Here is a 19,660-nt window from a genome sequence, read left to right as displayed (position 1 = left end):
CTGGTAGCTACTCCTTGTGACTGCTTACTACTTTATCCACGTAGTCAAGACTGTTGCAGCTAATAGATGAGATTGTTGTAAACAACCATCGAAAATAATGAGCTCGTTTCCTGGTGTGTGTGTGTGTGTGTGTGTGTGTGTGTGTGTGTGTGGTGTGTGTGTGTATGTGTATGCGTGTGTGTGTGTTTGTTTGTTTGTTTAAGAGACAGAGACAGAGAGGGTTATCAACTGCTATCCTAGAAAATGTAAAAAAAGGTATCCTTCGTGTTAAGTCAATATGGGATCAGTATCCTGTATGAAGGGTTTATTTCAATAGTGGTACAAGTCCATTACCTCCACTTTTCTGCTTATAATGCTTCTGAAATTAATGATCCAAACAAACAGAAAGAAAGGTTCATGTCTAGCAAGAAGCCATATGCTTGAATATTTCTGGTATCTCAACTGTAGATTTTTCAGCGCTCATTTAATTTTAGGAGTCTGTATCTCACAGTGAACAAAAATGGACTTGTACCACTGTTGAAATAAGCCTTTCATATAAAACCTTGTCTGTTGTAATAGAATCATCTGCTTTAGGAGAACGATCTCCGTTAGGACAATACTTCGCGACAGAGTAGAAGCAAAAATTGATTTTGCTTTTATTTTTATAGAGATAAGGGTGACAACTGAAATCTGTTTCTTTCAGATATTCACAGACAGTGGTTGATTATTCTCATTTAAGAGCATTGTTATTATTAGCGCAGAGCATATTTAAATGTGATGATATTTTTGTTAGGTAATCGCTGTCGCCTTTACCCGCCAGGGTAGCCAAGAGCACTAATGTGCTCCTTCCTGGACTCAGGTAGGCGCGCCAGCCCCGAATCGAATCCGTCTGGCGGACTATCGACGAGGGGCAGTGTGCTGGCCAGTCTGGGTGTGGTTTTTAGGCGGTTTTCCACATCCCAGTAGGTGAATACCGGGCTGGTCTCCACGTTCCACCTCAGTTACACGACTCGCAGACATTTGAAACACGTTCGCACTATTCCATGGATTACACTAGACGCAGACCGTATACACATTCTGTAAGGAAGGGCAGGGCATCCGGCCACGCCTTAAAATTAACACGCGAAATCCAGTTAACCATAACAGCAGACCCCGCAAGTCGGGATAAGTGCTTGGAAAGAGAGAATCGCTGTCGTCTTTCACATTAACTAACATTATGTAGGTAACTGTCACCTGATAACTTTCTCTCAGGAAGAAATGTATCTTACTTGTGCGTGCTTAGCTCACGGCTGCCATAACACATACGTAACAGTCCTTCCTGTAACGAAGCAGGTGTGGTATCGCCCTCTGAATTACAGAGCATTCCACTTTCAGTTAGGAAACCTAAGGACTGCCTGAGGAGCGCAGGTGTTCTGGTCAGTAAAGAAAACACGACGTGGCAGCGAGGATTCGTTACTGAAACGAATTACACGGGGAAGTCTGGTCCGGCAGCAATGTGGCACTTAATTTACAACGAGAGGTGAGTGCGGGGTGGAGTGAGGTGGAAGAGCGGGAAGACCGGAACACGGCCCTGCACGAGGACCACGCCATGTGGGCGGCCTTCCGACCGAACCTGCCCGGTTGCCCGGCGCGGGGATAAACATCCGAACCGCTACCGCATACCAGCGAGGGCTCGTGGGAAACCAACTGGCGCTACTCACAGGCAGTCCGAGCTCTAAAGGCGCCACCGTCTCTTCCCCTTCCCAAAATTCCTTCTCCAGTTCCTTATTTACTGCATAAAAAAAGGTGCCGGCCGATTGTAATATTTACGGCTCAGGGACCATAAGATCTACTCACACGTTTCACACGTTTAGCTCAGCGAGGATGCAGTAGCCAACGCATGACGTCATTAAGTGGAATGAAGTATGAACAACAGATGGTACTGAAAGTACACCTTTCATAAGAAATTGCGCCAAATGAATAATCCCGTAATCTGATTGGCTGATGTGGTAGAAGATGGAGGGATTTCCTTCCAGACAACGTGCCAATATTCACACTTTCATTTATTTCTTTGTTAGTATAAGGTATAGTCCTGACAAAACTCTACCATCTGGTGAGCAAGACAGGCGAAATACCTTCAGACTTCAAGAAGAATATAATAATTCCAGTCCCAAAGAAAGCAGGTGTTGACAGATGTGAAAATTACCGAACTATCAGTTTAATAAGTCACAGCTGCAAAATACTAAGACGAATTCTTTACAGACGAATGGAAAAACTGGTAGAAGCCGACCTCGGGGAAAATCAGAACTTACGTTCCTAGCATTTGTAGACTTAGAGAAAGCTTTTGACGATGTTGACTGGAATGCTCTCTTTCAAATTCTAAAAATGGCAGGGGTAAAATGCAGGGAGCGGAAAGCTATTTACAATTTGTACAGAAACCAGATGGCAGTTATAAGAGTCGAGGGACATGAAAAGGGAAGCAGCGGTTGGGAAGGGTGTGAGACAGGGTTGTAGCCTCTCCCCGATGTTATTCAATCTGTATATTGAGCAAGCAGTAAATGAAACAAAAGAAAAATTCGGAGTAGGTATTAAAATCCATGGAGAAGAAATGAAAACTTTGAGGTTCGCCGATGAAATTGTAATTCTGTCAGAGACAGCAAAGGACTTGGAAGAGCAGTTGAACGGAATGGACAGTGTCTTGAAAGGAGGATATAAGATGAACATCAACAAAAGCAAAACGATGATAATGGAATGCAGTCGAATTAAGTCGGGTGATGCTGAAGGAATTAGATTAGGAAATGAGACACTTAAAGTAGTAAAGGAGTTTTGCTATTCGGGCAGCAAAATAACTGACGATGGTCGAAGTAGACAGGATATAAAATGTAGACTGGCTATGGCAAGGAAAGCGTATCTGAAGAAGAGAAATTTGCTAACATCGAGTACAGATTTAAGTATCAGGAAGTCGTTTCTGAAAGTATTTGTGTGGAGTGTAGCCATGTATGGAAGTGAAACATGGACGATAAATAGCTTGGACAAGAAGAGAATAGAAGCTTTCGAAATGTGGTGCTACAGAAGGATGCTGAAAATTAGGTGGGTAGATCACATAACTAATGAGGAGGTATTGAATAGAATTGGGGAGAAGAGGAGTTTGTGGCGCAGCTTGTCAAGAAGAAGGGACCAGTTGGTAGGACATGTTCTGAGGCATCAAGGAGTCACAAATTTGGCATTGGAGGGCAGCATGGAGGGTAAAAATCGTAGAGGGAGACCAACAGATGAATAGACTAAGCAAATTCAGAAGGATATAGGTTGCAGAAAGTACTGGGAGATGAAGAAGCTTGCACAGGATAGAGTAGCATGGAGAGCTGTATCAAACCAGTCTCAGGACCGAAGACCACAACAACAACAACAAGTAAGGTACAATTCAGGTTTCTTTCATAACCGCAGTTATCACTGCACAGTCAAAGCATCATTTCAGTATAATTTTTTGAAGAATAATTGAGTAATGACATAGAGCCGAGTCACTTCATGTGTCATCGGTTACGAGCCAAATGACAACAAACGAAGTTGTTCGTGCTACTCCTGGAACCTTCTAAAATCTGCAATTTTTTCGGAATATAGGAGAAAAAATAAACTACAGATGGAAACCACTGGCCGGAACCGTCATCAATTAGGGCAACAGAGCATCGCTTTCATAGGAGACAAGGCCTTTCTGCACTGAATAACACACGACATTGCAAGACGTTCCTCTTTCGGTCCGTCAGCGTAAAAAGTCACGTTTGGCCCCGAAAGGACGGCCTTGTGGCAGACGCCAGCGCTTTTAACTTCAGCGCTTCGTAGCGTTATTGGATGACGTTTCCGGACACGTGTTCCTATCCTCGATTTGTACCTTAAGACACATTCTACAAATTCTCGATGTTCGTCACGACATTTCTTGAGCATTCTATATGTTAATGCCTGTTTTCAAATCTCAGACCTCTCTGTCCCTGGATTCTAAGACGATTTCCAGTGAACGAAGGAATATTCCACGTTGTTATTTCGAATAAAAGAAACATTTCTTTGTTTCTGCTGAGACATCACACTGAAAACAAATGTGAATAAAAGTAATTTGGCATTATTTTGGGAAAATGTAGGTAACCAATACTTATTATTGTTATAAAACCTATTACGGTTAGTGATTGGTTCAAATGGCTCTGAGCACTATGGGACTTAACTTCTGAGGTCATCAGTCCCCTAGAACTTAGAACTACTTAAACCTAACTAACCTAAGGACATCACACACATCCATGCCCGAGGCAGGATTCGAACCTGCGACCGTAGCGGTCGCGCGGCTCCAGACTGTAGCGCCTAGAACCACACGGCCACCCCGGCAGGCGGTTAGTGATTCCATTCACCTCAACTTACATATGTGAAAATAGACCTTTGACTATAGTAGTAGTTGTGACAAACGAAATAACGCTCGTTGGCATATTTGTGGGTTCTTAGATTTACTTCTGAAGGATGTCGAGTAGATACTAGAACACAAAATATTTTATTACTTTACTGTAACTTGGCAAGATGAAATACTTAAATTTGAAACAATCCATGCCCAAAGTGCTGTCGTGTATATTTGTCACCATCGCTGAATACTAACATATCACTCGACACAGTACGAGACAACAATCTCTTCTCTCAATATGTGTTTGACGACAATTTGCACTAGGTATCTCTTGTCTAATACAACTCTCGCACTGCTGGCTGTAGTGAGACGATGTTGTAGTATTTGGCGATGATTACGGTTCACGTAACTAAGGCGGGACGTGGGTACCAGTCCAGTATGCACCCAATCGAATGTGGAAAACACCCGTCCAGCAGACGGGCTGTCATCGTTTATCATTCAGGCAGATTCGATGCTGCGCCTTGCCGAACCCCAAATGCGGCTAACGCACGCGACTATCAGAGCATGCCTGTGGCCATGGGTTGTTTCAGATTTAAGTATCATATCTTCTCAAGTTACAGTAAAGTGATAAAATAACACTTGACACACACAGATGGGATACATAAATTCCGTCGGAAGGGGGGGGGGGGGGGGAGTGGGGCTGGCGGGGGGGGGGGGGCGGCATCCTGTAGTACTAGCATTCCCAAATCCACTTTAACATGGCGACTCCGCAAAGACACGGGATACGATCAGAAAAAAGAAGGATTATTATTAAAATCCTAGGCATCTGCAGCACTTTCAAACTGCGGATGAGACCAAGTTATGCCTCTGCTTGTAAGGTTGTAAGAGGAGGAGTGGGGGAGGGGGCACACGGGAGTCTTGAGGAAGTGTATCTCACCGCGCCAATTACCCAGACTGTATTCATCCATTATTTGAGACTTCCAACGAATTTTGCACGCCATTTCAAACTTTTACAAAACTGTTTGTCACCGCCCCGCCATCCCCCACTCCCACACACACACAAAATAATGAAAGCAAAAAAGTTCATTGCATACTGCATTTTCCGCTGTTCATGCATTAAATTTCAGCATGGGACTTAACATCTGAGGTCATCAGTCCCTTAGAACTACTTAAACCTGACTAACCTAAGGACATCATACACATCCTATATCTCTGACATCGATCTGCTGTAGAATTTTAGAACATGTTTTTTGCTCGTGTATCATGTCATTTCGGGAAACCCAGAATCTACTCTGTAGGAATCAACATGGATTCCGGAAACAGCGATCGTGTGAGACCCTACTCGCTTTATTTGTTCATGAGACCCAGGAAATATTAGATACAGGCTCCCAGGTAGATGCCGTTTTCCTTGACTTCCGGAAGGCGTTCGATACAGTTCCGCACTGTCGCCTGATAAACAAAGTAAGAGCCTACGGAATATCAGACCAGCTGTGTGACTGGATTGAAGAGTTTTTAGCAAACAGAACACAGCATGTTGTTATCAATGGAGAGACGTCTACAGACGTTAAAGTAACCTCTGGCGTGCCACAGGGGAGTGTTATGGCACCATTGCTTTTCACAATATACACTCCTGGAAATTGAAATAAGAACACCGTGAATTCATTGTCCCAGGAAGGGGAAACTTTATTGACACATTCCTGGGGTCAGATACATCACATGATCACACTGACAGAACCACAGGCACATAGACACAGGCAACAGAGCATGCACAATGTCGGCACTAGTACAGTGTATATCCACCTTTCGCAGCAATGCAGGCTGCTATTCTCCCATGGAGACGATCGTAGAGATGCTGGATGTAGTCCTGTGGAACGGCTTGCCATGCCATTTCCACCTGGCGCCTCAGTTGGACCAGCGTTCGTGCTGGACGTGCAGACCGCGTGAGACGACGCTTCATCCAGTCCCAAACATGCTCAATGGGGGACAGATCCGGAGATCTTGCTGGCCAGGGTAGTTGACTTACACCTTCTAGAGCACGTTGGGTGGCACGGGATACATGCGGACGTGCATTGTCCTGTTGGAACAGCAAGTTCCCTTGCCGGTCTAGGAATGGTAGAACGATGGGTTCGATGACGGTTTGGATGTACCGTGCACTATTCAGTGTCCCCTCGACGATCACCAGTGGTGTACGGCCAGTGTAGGAGATCGCTCCCCACACCATGATGCCGGGTGTTGGCCCTGTGTGCCTCGGTCGTATGCAGTCCTGATTGTGGCGCTCACCTGCACGGCGCCAAACACGCATACGACCATCATTGGCACCAAGGCAGAAGCGACTCTCATCGCTGAAGACGACACGTCTCCATTCGTCCCTCCATTCACGCCTGTCGCGACACCACTGGAGGCGGGCTGCACGATGTTGGGGCGTGAGCGGAAGACGGCCTAACGGTGTGCGGGACCGTAGCCCAGCTTCATGGAGACGGTTGCGAATGGTCCTCGCCGATACGCCAGGAGCAACAGTGTCCCTAATTTGCTGGGAAGTGGCGGTGCGGTCCCCTACGGCACTGCGTAGGATCCTACGGTCTTGGCGTGCATCCGTGCGTCGCTGCGGTCCGGTCCCAGGTCGACGGGCACGTGCACCTTCCGCCGACCACTGGCGACAACATCGATGTACTGTGGAGACCTCACGCCCCACGTGTTGAGCAATTCGGCGGTACGTCCACCCGGCCTCCCGCATGCCCACAATACGCCCTCGCTCAAAGTCCGTCAACTGCACATACGGTTCACGTCCACGCTGTCGCGGCATGCTACCAGTGTTAGAGACTGCGATGGAGCTCCGTATGCCACGGCAAACTGGCTGACACTGACGGCGGCGGTGCACAAATGCTGCGCAGCTAGCGCCATTCGACGGCCAACACCGCGGTTCCTGGTGTGTCCGCTGTGCCGTGCGTGTGATCATTGCTTGTACAGCCCTCTCGCAGTGTCCGGAGCAAGTATGGTGGGTCTGACACACCGGTGTCAATGTGTTCTTTTTTCCATTTCCAGGAGTGTATATCAATGATCTAGTAGATAGTGTCGGAAGTTCCATGCGGCTTTTCGCGGATGATGCTGTAGTATATAGAGAAGTTGCAGCATTAGAAAATTACAGCGAAATGCAGGAATATCTGCAGCGGATAGGCACTTGGTGCAGGGAGTGGCAACTGACCCTTAACATAGACAAATGTAATGTATTACGAATACATAGAAAGAAGGATCCTTGATTATATGATAGCGGAATAATCACTGGTAGCAGTTACTTCTGTAAAATATCTGGGAGTGTGCGTGCGGAACGATTTGAAGTGGAGTGATCATATAAAATTAATTATTGGTATGGCGGGTGCCAAGTTGAAATTCATTGGGAGAGTCCTTAGAAAATGTAGTCCATCAACAAAGGAGGTGGCTTACAAAACACTCGTTCGACCTATACTTGAGTATTGCTCATCAGTGTGGGATCCGTACCACGTCGGGTTGACGGAAGAGATAGAGAAGATCCAAAGAAGAGCGGCGCGTTTCGTCACAGGGTTATTTGGTAAGCGTTACGGAGAGTTTAGCAAACTCTAGTGGCAGACTGTGCAAGATAGGCGCTCTGCATCGCGGTGTAGCTTGCTGTCTAGGTTTCGAGAGGGTGCGTTTCTGGATGAGGTATCGAATATATTGCTTCCCCCTGCTTATATCTCCCGAAGAGATCACGAATGCAAATTTAGAGAGATTCGAGCGCGCACGGAGGCTTTCCGCGAACCATACGCGACTGAAACAGGAAAGGGAGGTAATGACAAGGGCTCGTAAACTGCCCTCCGCCAAACATCATTGGGTGGCTTGCGGAGTATAAATGTAGATGTAGATCCATGCCCGAGGCAGGATTCGAACCTGCGACCGTAGCAGCAGCGCGGTTCCGGACTGAAGCGCCTAGAACCACTCGGCCACACAAGGCGGATCTACGTTTGCAACTGATCACATTTACAAAATATGTTCGAAAACAGAGTGGCCTAACTGAGCTATGTGTAGCACTGTCCCTAGCGGCGGGGATAGTATCGACAAGCCCAATCGCTGCACGTGCGGCGATGGACGTCATCTGGTGACATCACGTGTTCAACATTTGTCGTCCACTTTTGGGGTATTTCCCGACATTTGCGGCACCATGTGTAGCATATTAAATTACTCGTCTCAGCGTCATCTAATCGCTTCTCAGGCGTTTAAACGTAAGTAAGAATCCCCCTGTGTAGACCGCATCCGCAGAGGACCGCATCCTCAGAGGACCCTACTCTCACTTGTCGGAATTTGCATTTTTTTCTCCTGGTGTTGAGTTAGAGGCCAGACTTGGTTGGTCTGGCAGAGAGCAACGGTGGGTCTCTCAGCAACAGAGCACAGAGACGCCGTGTGACGCCAGAGGCAGAAGCGCCAGCAGCAGCAGCGAAAGCGGTCCAGTCCGGTGGCGCGGCGTGGCGTGGCGGCATACCTCTGGCCAAGGCCGCGGGGTCAGCCGCATACCGACCAGGGCACCCGGCAGCCACCACCGGGGCACCCAGCCGCCCGCAGCTACACATGTGGCGCCACGTTATGTCACACCTGGGCGGTGCATAGCCACCCTGCGACCGGCGGGGCAACACACCAGCGCAGACGAACGAGGAGTTTGTGCTGTCGACAGGGGGGTCTCGTCTTGTTCCCACATTTCTAGATTTCCGGAGACTTTTTACGCCGCTGTGGTCAAGAGTGGCCTTCGCCAAGGACGAAGGACGTGTCTCCTACCTTTATTACTCCGTCACAAATACGAAAACAGCTGCATGGAAAACATTCTCAAATACATCTACATCTACATCTACATCTATACTCCGCAAGCCACCTGACTGTGTGTGGCGGAGGGTACCTTGAGTACCTCTATCGGTTCTCCCTTCTATTCCAGTCTCGCATTGTTCGTGGAAGGAAAGATTGTCGGTATGCCCCTGTGTGGGCTCTAATCTCTCTGATTTTATCCTCATGGCCTCTTCGCGAGATATACGTAGGAGGGAACAATATACTGCTTGACTCCTCGGTGAGCCGCTTCTAGGCGCTTCAGTCCGGAACCGCGCGACTGCTACGGTCGCAGGTTCGAATCCTGCCTCGGGCATGGATGTGTGTGATGTCCTTAGGTTAGTTAGGTTTAACTAGTTCAAAGTTCTAGGGGACTGACGACCTCAGAAAAGTCCCATAGTGCTCAGAGCCATTTGAACCATTTGACTCCTCGGCGAAGGTATGTTCTCCAAACTTCACCAAAAGCCCGTACCGAGCTACTGAGCGTCTCTCCTGCAGAGTTTTCCACTGGAGTTTATCTATCATCTCCGTAACGCTTTCGCGATTACTAAATGATCCTGTAACGAAGCGAGCTGCTCTCCGTTGGATCTTCTCTTTCTATCAAACCTATCTGGTACGGATGCCACACCGGTGAGCAGTATTCAAGCAGTGGGCGAACGAGTGTACTGTAATCTACTTCCTTTGTTTTCGGACTGCATTTCCTTAGGATTCTTCCAATGAATCTCAGTCTGGCATCTGCTTTACCGACGATTAATTTTATATGGTCATTCCATTTCAAATCACTCCTAATGCCTACTCCCAGATAATTTATGAAATTAACTGCTTCCAATTGCTGACCTGCTATATTGTAGCTAAATGATAAAGGATCTTTCTTTCTATATATTCGCAGCACATTACACTTGTCTACATTGAGATTCAATTGCCATTCCCTGCACCATGTGTCAATTCGTTGCACATCCTCTTGCATTTCTGTACAATTTTCTAGTCTCACAACCTCTCGATATACTACAGCATCATCCGCAAAAAGTCTCAGTGAACTTCCGATGTTGTCCACAAGGTCATTTATATATATAGTGAATAGCAACGGTCCTACGACACTTCCCTGCGGCACACCTGAAATCACTCTTACTTCGGAAGACTTCTCTCCATTGAGAATGACGTGCTGCGTTCTGTTATCAAGGAACTCTCCAATCCAATCACACAATTCGTTTGATGGTCCATATGCTCATACTTTGTTCATTAAACGACTGTGGGGAACTGTATCAAACGCCTTGCGAAAGTCAAGAAACACGGCATCTAGCGGGGAACCCGTGTCTATGGCCCTCTGAGACTCGTGGACGAATAGCGCGAGCTTGGTTTCACACGATCGTCTTTTTTGAAATTATGCTGATTCCTACAGAGAAGATTTCTAGTCTGCATAGAAGTCATTATACTCGAACATAATACGTGTTCCAAAATTCTACAACTGATAGACGTTAGAGATATAGATCTATAGTTCTGCACATCTGTTCGACGTCCCTTCTTGAAAACGGGGATCACCTGTGCCCTTTTCCAATCTTTTGGAAAGCTACGCTTTTCTACGTAACATCTGCATCGGACACGCTTACACGAAAACATGGCCTTCTGCCTGACAGCTTCAGTTTTCTAAAACGTAAGTCTTCAGATTTGCTATGCCAAGGTTTTCCACGCCATGACTTGAGGTACATCAACATTCCAGGCATCTTAAGGTACATATACTCCTGGAAATTGAAATAAGAACACCGTGAATTCATTGTCCCAGGAAGGGGAAACTTTATTGACACATTCCTGGGGTCAGATACATCACATGATCACACTGACAGAACCACAGGCACATAGACACAGGCAACAGAGCATGCACAATGTTGGCACTAGTACAGTGTATATCCACCTTTCGCAGCAATGCAGGCTGCTGTTCTCCCATGGAGACGATCGTAGAGATGCTGGATGTAGTCCTGTGGAACGGCTTGCCATGCCATTTCCACCTGGCGCCTCAGTTGGACCAGCGTTCGCGCTGGACGTGCAGACCGCGTGAGACGACGCTTCATCCAGTCCCAAACATGCTCAATGGGGGACAGATCCGGAGATCTTGCTGGCCAGGGTAGTTGACTTACACCTTCTAGAGCACGTTGGGTGGCACGGGATACATGCGGACACACACACACACTCGTGCCCGAGGGAGGACTCGAACCTCTGCCGGGATCAGCCGCACAGTCCATGACTGCAGCGCCTTAAACCGCTCGGCTAATCCCGCGCGGCCATGACTTGTCACGTCAGTGTTTTTCGCATGGTCGTTCGTTCCTCGTTCCAGTTCTGCAGTTCTTCGTTAAGTACAGAATTGTAGTTTGTCTCGTTCATATCGTTAGCACTCTGTTGCGTCCAAAACCGTTCTCGACATCTCGACTTCGCACGCCGTACAGCGTCAATGGCCGGTGATCTACAGTTTTGTTAAAATTATATATAGTAAAATTAGAAGAAGCCCCAATTCACTGAAATTATCTTTTCGACACGCTAGTCCTTAAAAAAACAGTGTCCATTATTTCAAGATTAGTTTTCAAAAATAATATTTATCAATGGCAGCGTCACACCTAACTAAAACATCCAAGACAATCAGTTGTCGCTGGGCACTGATCTCAATGCAATCATGAAATGAAATACAATGAGACTACTAATGTGGTCTAAGCGCCAACTTTGTGAGACGGCATGATTACGGAGTCTGTTAAAATAAAGTTATTGGTAATGGAAATGAGCGTTTGGTGTCATTGGCCGGGAGGCCCTCTCGGGGCAGGTCCGGCCGCCTTGATGCACGCCTTATTACATTCGACGCCACATCGGGCGACCTGAGCGCCGTATGGGGATGAAATGATGATGAAGACAACATAACACCCAGTTCCTGGGCGGAAAAAAAAATTGCCGACCCACTCGGGAATCGAACGCGAGCCCCTTAGGACGGCAGTCCGACACGCTGACGATCCAGCTATCGGGGCGGACAAGTTATCGGTTCAAATGATAAATAAGAAAGCAGGTTTCCTTTAAAAGAGGCTTGGGGACGGGCACTCTATTTGTTAACATCTGGCCGGCCATCACGTCGACCGGAGATGGTAAAGGCTGAGAGAATTTGCGTTTCACGGAATATGTGCGGGCCCAGAAAAGAGTATCAAAGGCGTAGTGGGTGTCGAGAATCGAAGTCGGCTACAAATAGCGACGCGAGACCAACAGAGTGTGGTTGAAGTCCAAGCAGCGAGTACACCTAACGGCAAAACTCGCAGTTCCTGAAGAAGACGACAGGTTGGCAGTCAAAATACTATACATTAAATGGAAACAACAACTCGGCACAACGCCGAGGATAACGCTATCTTACTAAAAGCTACTTAGGAAAGTTTAAGAAGTGTGTGAACGAGAAAAGGCGCTGGCGGGAAGGCGGAAGCAGAGAACCGCCGCGCGGTTTGACGGGCTGGCAGATACTACGTAGGTAGGCCTACACGCCCCACGCCAGGCAAGTACAGGCGGTGCGGCGGATGTGCCGTCCTACAGCCCCGGGCACGGCGGACCACACCGCACGTCTCGCCTGTTCGACAGCAGCCGCTGGCGTGACGAGAGATCGACTCTGGGGCGCCGGAAGCGGCGACCTCACGCTCTTGGGCAGTAGGCAGTGGCCAGTGGCCACCGCGACTGTGGGACGCCGCCGTGGGCCCACAGTCTCTCCAGAGTCTAACCGAGCCGCTGCAGCACCGCTGGGTAGCGCTGGCTATTGTCAGTCTGTTTCGTACAGGGAGCCTAAACATTTTAGACGATATCAGTATAGAACCCGTAACACCCTCCAGACGATCATCCGATTCTTTAGTGAATCGAACTCCCCCACATGACATTACCATTAAATTACGAGATGCACTCAAATGGTAGTGGGAATTTTTGTTTTTCTTGAAAAATATTTATTTATCAACACCAACACTGTCCCATCCAACGTCATCCGCCTCAGATATAACCAGAGCTTTTCATTCCGTGGCTGTCTTCACGCAAGGGAATAGAAAGATGTCGTAGGGGGGCCATGTCCGGAAAATACGGTGGCAACGTAACGGTTTTGTTTTTGCCAAAAAAACCACACGACCATGAGGCAGTAACTCGTGATGCACCATCTCATTGTATTCGAAGAAAACAGTGATAAGGACCTTCACATATGATCGAACTTGTCGATTTTTTTCGGTCTCAGCACTGCAAGCAGTATCCACTGGCCGATTAGGCTTTGGTTTTGACGTCATACTCGTATACACATTTGTCATCACCTGTTAAAACCTTCTTTACAAGTTCCGGATCGTTGTCCACTTCAATCAGCATTTCCTGAGCGATGTCTACGCTCCGTCTTTTTTGGTCGAAATTCAACAATTTCGGAACAATTTCTGCAGCTACACGTTCCGTCCCCAAGACATCCGAGAAAATTGCTTCGCATGAGCCAAAGGATATGCTGACATCATCAGAAATTTCTCTTATGATGATTTTCCAGAACCGTTCTCATTACTTCTTCCACTTTGTCGTCAGTAACTGATGTGCTACGGCGTCCAGGGCGATCGTCGATTTCAACGTCTTCTCGACCCTCTTAGAAACGTTTACACCACTCATAAACTCCAGTCTTACTCATAGCAGATTCGCCAAAAAGCCACACTCAACATTTCGAATGCAGCGCTGCAATTTATTCCATTTTTAAGCAAAATTTAATTCAAATTCTTTGATCCACCTTTTACGAAAGTAAAAAATTTACGGAGCATTCGAAAGAACTTCAAGCATTTCGACGGTCAACAACAAACCAAACATTCAAATGAGCTGAAAATGCCAACACACTTCAGGAACATGTGCATCAACAAGATAAAAAAGGTTGAAAATCAGGTATACAAAGCCCGCGAAATCAAAAAACTTCCCTTAACTTTTTAATCACACATCATATGATAGAATTCGCTAAGTGTTCTCGATATCAAACACTGGGGCAATTCCAACTCACTTTTCAGAAAAGCTAGTTCTTTACGCGTCTCATTGTTCATTACGTCATACCTCATGAGCTGCAGAGGGTGGGCAAAAATGTGAAAACAGCAAAAACACAACGGATTACTATGCCTAATACGATGCAGGAAACCCGATGGCATTCAAAACTGCTTGCAGTCGTCTCGGATTTGATAAATACAGGTCCCGTGTGGTTTTCAAGAGAATCTTATCCCACTTTTCCTGGGAAACATTGGCAAGTTCGGGTACCGATGATCGCAATGCATAGCCATCGTGCACACTTCTCTCCCAAGTAGGCCACAAAGGCTTAATAATGTTTAGATCTGGGTCTCTCGTGCTCACAAAACAAACCCTGGACGATGCGACATCAGCACCGGGTTACTTATCATATGGTGCAGGAAGTATTTTCAGAGCCAGGCACATGATGTAAACTGGGTCGTCTGTCTTAAGATACAGGAAATATTTTCAAAAGAAAGACTGGGTTTAGAATACCGTCGTCATCGAGGTCGTTGGAGACAGAGCACAAGCTCGGATTGTGTTAGCCGGCTGCTGTGGCCGAACGGTTCTGGGCGCTTCAGTCCAGAACCGCGCTGCTGCTACGGTCGCAGGTTCGAGTCCTGCTTCGAGCATGGATGTGTGCGATGTTCTTAGATTAGTTACGTTTAAGTAGTTCTAAGTCTAGGGGACTGATGACCTCAGATGTTAAGTCCCACAGTGCTTAGAGCCATTTGAACCATTCGGACTGTGTCAAGGATAGTGAAGTAAATCCATGCCCGAGGCAGTATTCGAACCTGCGACCGTAGCGGTCGCGCGGTTCCAGACTGAAGCGCCTAGAACCGCTCGGCCACACCGGCCATCGCGATTTAGGGAAATCACGGAAAACGTAAATGTGGATGGCTAGACGCGTATCGAACCTGAATGTGATGTTCAGTATGATAACCACTACTCCACCTCGCCTGGTGAAATATTTTTCAGACGGTTTCTATTTTGCCCACCTGTACTTAGCATTTGGATCCTCAAATCTTCGAATATTTTTCGACTCTTTACGAACTGCTTCATAGCACTCTATGACGTTTGAGTGCTGAGCTTGACCTCCAATAAGTATGAATAAAGTCTAAGAGAGCCTTCCGCGATGTAAGATGAGTCGTAGGGTAAAGACTGCTACGTTTCTCTGAAAAGCAAACTAGTATCTTCCCCGAAATCAGCTGCTATTAGTCGTCCCGTTACGCTATTAAGACATCAATATTAGTCTACATTCGGGAGCGCTGGCAGCTACACGTGCAACTACTGAGATACACGAAGGACGACCGAGCAGGTGGGCGGTGGGAGGCGATTCCTCGGTGTCGCCAGGTCGCGTGTTTCGGCCGGGCCGCGAGTAGCGGTCCGGTGCGGGCTGCGAGGTGAGGTGAGTCAGCTGTCGCGGAGCAGATTCCGCGTGCGCGAGAGAGCGCGGCGCGCGTGAGGGCCAGGGCCAGGGTCGCACCCCCGCGGCGTCGCGGGTCACCCGCTGGAGAAAGCCTGAGAACGCCGGCGCTGGGCGATGGGCGGCACACTTCGTGGGCGGCGCCGCTGTCACCTCGGCGAGGGCCCCGCGGTCCGCCGAGGTGGGGGCGGACACTGGCCAGCTGCGGCCCTGATCTGCTGCCACCTGTCCTCTCGGCGTAACGGCCAGCCTTCACTGATTCTGACAAGGAGGCGTTCCCAGCAGTGCCATCATCGACTTTTTGAAACAACCTGTGCAGCAATGTAGGCTAGGGCGCAAGGAATCACACCCTGCAACCATTCACTATACAGGGCCCTGGTTTGCGAGGAATCGACGAACAAAAATTCCAGAATTTCGTGTGACGGCGTATAGCTTTAAGAATAGCAGCAATTTACAGAATAGCTGCGTTTTGTATTCGTTAAGGTTTTAATTTCTTCAGCTGAGCATATTTTTCTATCCTATGATTTTTTTTCCACTTGTAATCTTAGCGCATGTGAATTTCATTAAGAGGTATAGTCTTAAAAGTGTGCAACAATAAGTCAAGTATTAAAGTTGGAAATTATATTTATGTAGCTCATAGTGCACGAATTACCCAGACTGCATTCATTCAATATTTGAGAGTTAGATCACTTAAACACCTACAGACTATACACCGTGTTACTAGAAGAGCCTACATCGTGTTACTAGAGGAGGCTGAAATGCACGCGTTTTAGCTCACGCAGGCTGGCGTGAAGAGTGAAGAACTATACTGACGTGAGGTCTGGAACATGAAAAGGAATGAGAATTCAGAAAGCGGACGTAATTAGTTTCATACTTAAGTGTAATCCATTAATGATGAACGTCGCTCTTGACGGTACATGATTCACAATATTATCTGTTAGTAACTGAATATGGCGCCGTGCTAGGTCGTAGCAAGTGACGTACCTGAAGGCTATGCTAAACTGTCGTCTCGGCAAATTAGAGCGTATGTAGACAGTGAACCATCGCTAGCAAAGTCGGCTGTACAACTGGGGCGAGTGCTAGGGACTCTCTCTAGAGTAGACCTGCCGTGTGGCGGCTCTCGGTCTGCAGTCACTGATAGTGGCGACACGCGGGTCCGACGTATACTAACGGACCGCGGCCGATTTAAAGGCTACCAACTAGCAAGTGTGGTGTCTGGCGGTAACACCACAGAATTTAAAATCCTTTAGAAACTTTTCCGCGCTTACATCCCCCCCCCCCAAATTATTTAAAGAAAAAGAGTTTATTGCTTACTAAATTTTCGCTATCCATGAAGTAAAACTTCCGCATCAGGCATGACGTTTCGACTTATTGCTTATTTACTACCATTTATATTCGCAACTCATTTTGCACACAGTGTTCACATACAGTACTGAATGTACCTGCAGAATTATATCACTGTGTCACACATAAAGGTTTTACATGCTTAACTTCAAATACTTAAGATATTAACTCATTTGTAAAGCAGTTAGGCGTCTGAAGCTATTTTAAACACGGGAGTTTGGTTCCTTAAAGAATTGGGGATAAGGAAGGAGGAAATGTTTCTTCAGTATTACCGTAATACGCCAAATTGTGCATCACCTGCAAAATACGAGCGACATTTGAATATAAATGTCTCTGCAGTGGTAACATAGAATGCTGTTGCTTGAATGCTGTTTAAAATAATGAAACATCATTGAGAGAGGCTGAAGTTGATATTTCACAGGAAAGCATCAATGCCACATAAGTTGGAAGTAACGTCTGTGATGAGCAGACACTAGTTGCTTCTTCTAAAATGTGCCTATACAATCTTGCTGCCACTAATACTGTTCTGGAGGCTTAACTGTCTGGTTTATAGCGAAATGCCAGTCACATTGCAAATTCTCGACGGTCGGCTACAGCGAACATCTACGAATTAGAAACCCAAAAATAATTTATAGTAACTTTGCAAAGCGATATTATTTGAATGTTCTCACCAGGTACTATAGGAAAGGAAAGCAGTTCTTCGTGGTGTCCGAGAAGTACATACCTACAATAAAGAGAAACACTTGGTTAGCTCTCACAGTTATTCTAGCAAAACAGAGAATACAACAATATTCAAAACAGAAATCAGTAACTTACGATTACGTAATTCAATATATGAGTCGGAGAAGCCTTAACTGCGGGTTGTATTAAAAACATATTATTGTAATTCTTTTAACCAAACACGATCAAGAGATTTTATGATAAAATTTATATACATCACGAAACATAAACATTATTAGCGGATCACCGTAGAAATTCTAATTTATTGCAGAAAAATGTATAATGAGCTATGCTGTTTAGAGAATATAAAAAAGGTAGAAAATCAACTTACGTGGATCTAGCTCCTACGTTTCATTTTGGCATTGTTTGTGAGTTGCGAGGCAGGAGCAAGCTGAGCTAATTACAGCTAGCCGATACTACAGGTCTTTCATTAAATACACCTGAAAGATTCACTGGAAGGAAAAACGTGCATGTAGCAACTATTTCGTTTCAAAGTTCAGTTAGAGACTTAAAGGATGGCAAGCATAACATGGTCGAAACGAAAGGAAGATCAGTGTTTAAGTGGTCAGAAACTCGGACTGACCAAGTATGAGTGTCGTTTTAAAAGGGATCATCGAGGCATTCGCTGCAATGAACCACAGTACACCTCAATTTGGATTCTGTATAGGAACTTGGAACGCTACCCTGAATGCAAGACAGTGAAACACGTACACCACCTCACTGAGAGGCTTCTACTGAGTCAACCTGCGATGTCTATATAGCTGTACCACAGTACTGCCTCTGACTCACTAAATCAGAGGGATCTAAGTGCTGGACTACCACAGTCTGATGTATATTCCGCAAATTCCCTTTTTGATTACAATAGAAAGTTGTAACTCACAAAAGTATCAAGAATAAAACGAACTTTATGGTATTAAAATATCTTCATGATCAACCTCTATTTTCTTAGTCTACAGAATTTGAATTACGAGATATGATTTCAGCAGAGGAAATTCAGACCAGTCAAATCTTCTAGTCAGAGCTCTGACTCACAGCACAGGTGACTTACAAAATTTTAATATCTGTGGATGTGAGAAGGGGACTTGTGGATGAGGATGCGGGATAAGGGACTTGCGGATGTGGGGACTTTCGGATGCAGATGAGAGAGTTTTGGATGCAAATGAGAGAGTTCTGGATGCAAATGAGAGAGTTTTGGATGCAAATGAGAGAGTTTTGGATGCAAATGAGAGAGTTTTGGATGCAGCTGAAGGACTTATGGATGTAGCTACAGGACTTATGGATGCAAGTGTGGGACTTCTGGTTCCAGATGTGGAAGTTCCGGATGCGGATGTGGGACTTTTGGATGCTGTGCAGATAGCATTTTTTTTATCAGAGTCGACCTCTATTAATGAAACTGTTATCAAGCCTAGGCCTCCCAACATGTATGATTGTGTTTTTTGGACCATGTCTGCCTGTCGGAGTGCTTTGCTTGTTCCTGGACTGCCAGGTTATCGGCGTGCTATCGCGCCAGTGACCCGGCTGCCGCCTCCGCTGCTGTGCCGCACATCCGCGTCGTGCCTCGGAGCCGGCCTGACGCAAGCCCGGCCGCCCCCGCCGCCCCCGCCTCCCACGCTACGCCAGCCAGCGCTTTGGCCACAGCACCTGCCCCTGCAGGTCGTTAGCACGCCGTGCGGTGTCCGCCAGGTGCCACGACCTTCCTCCACCCGTACACTGCTAGTAAACGTATTCTTGTCTTCAGACGAATAAAACGGAATTGCATCAACACGAACGGCTCATCAGGAAGGCATGAAACATAAACTATACGAAACTAAAAGCATGTATCTACTGGAGAAAGAAAGTAGTTAAGACAATTATATTTTCCACCTTGTCTGTTAAACAATCGCTGACATTTACATCAAACCATCAGCTGATTTCGGCACTGTGCCATTTTAAGTGTTACTCCTGTCATCCTAATTTTACATCGTCACCCTATGTGAGTACATATAATGTGCTGTTTTCTGTTGTGT

Source organism: Schistocerca serialis, chromosome 9 (assembly GCF_023864345.2).
Source record: "Schistocerca serialis cubense isolate TAMUIC-IGC-003099 chromosome 9, iqSchSeri2.2, whole genome shotgun sequence".
Taxonomy (NCBI): domain Eukaryota; kingdom Metazoa; phylum Arthropoda; class Insecta; order Orthoptera; family Acrididae; genus Schistocerca; species Schistocerca serialis.
Note: the sequence above shows the minus strand (reverse complement) of the source record.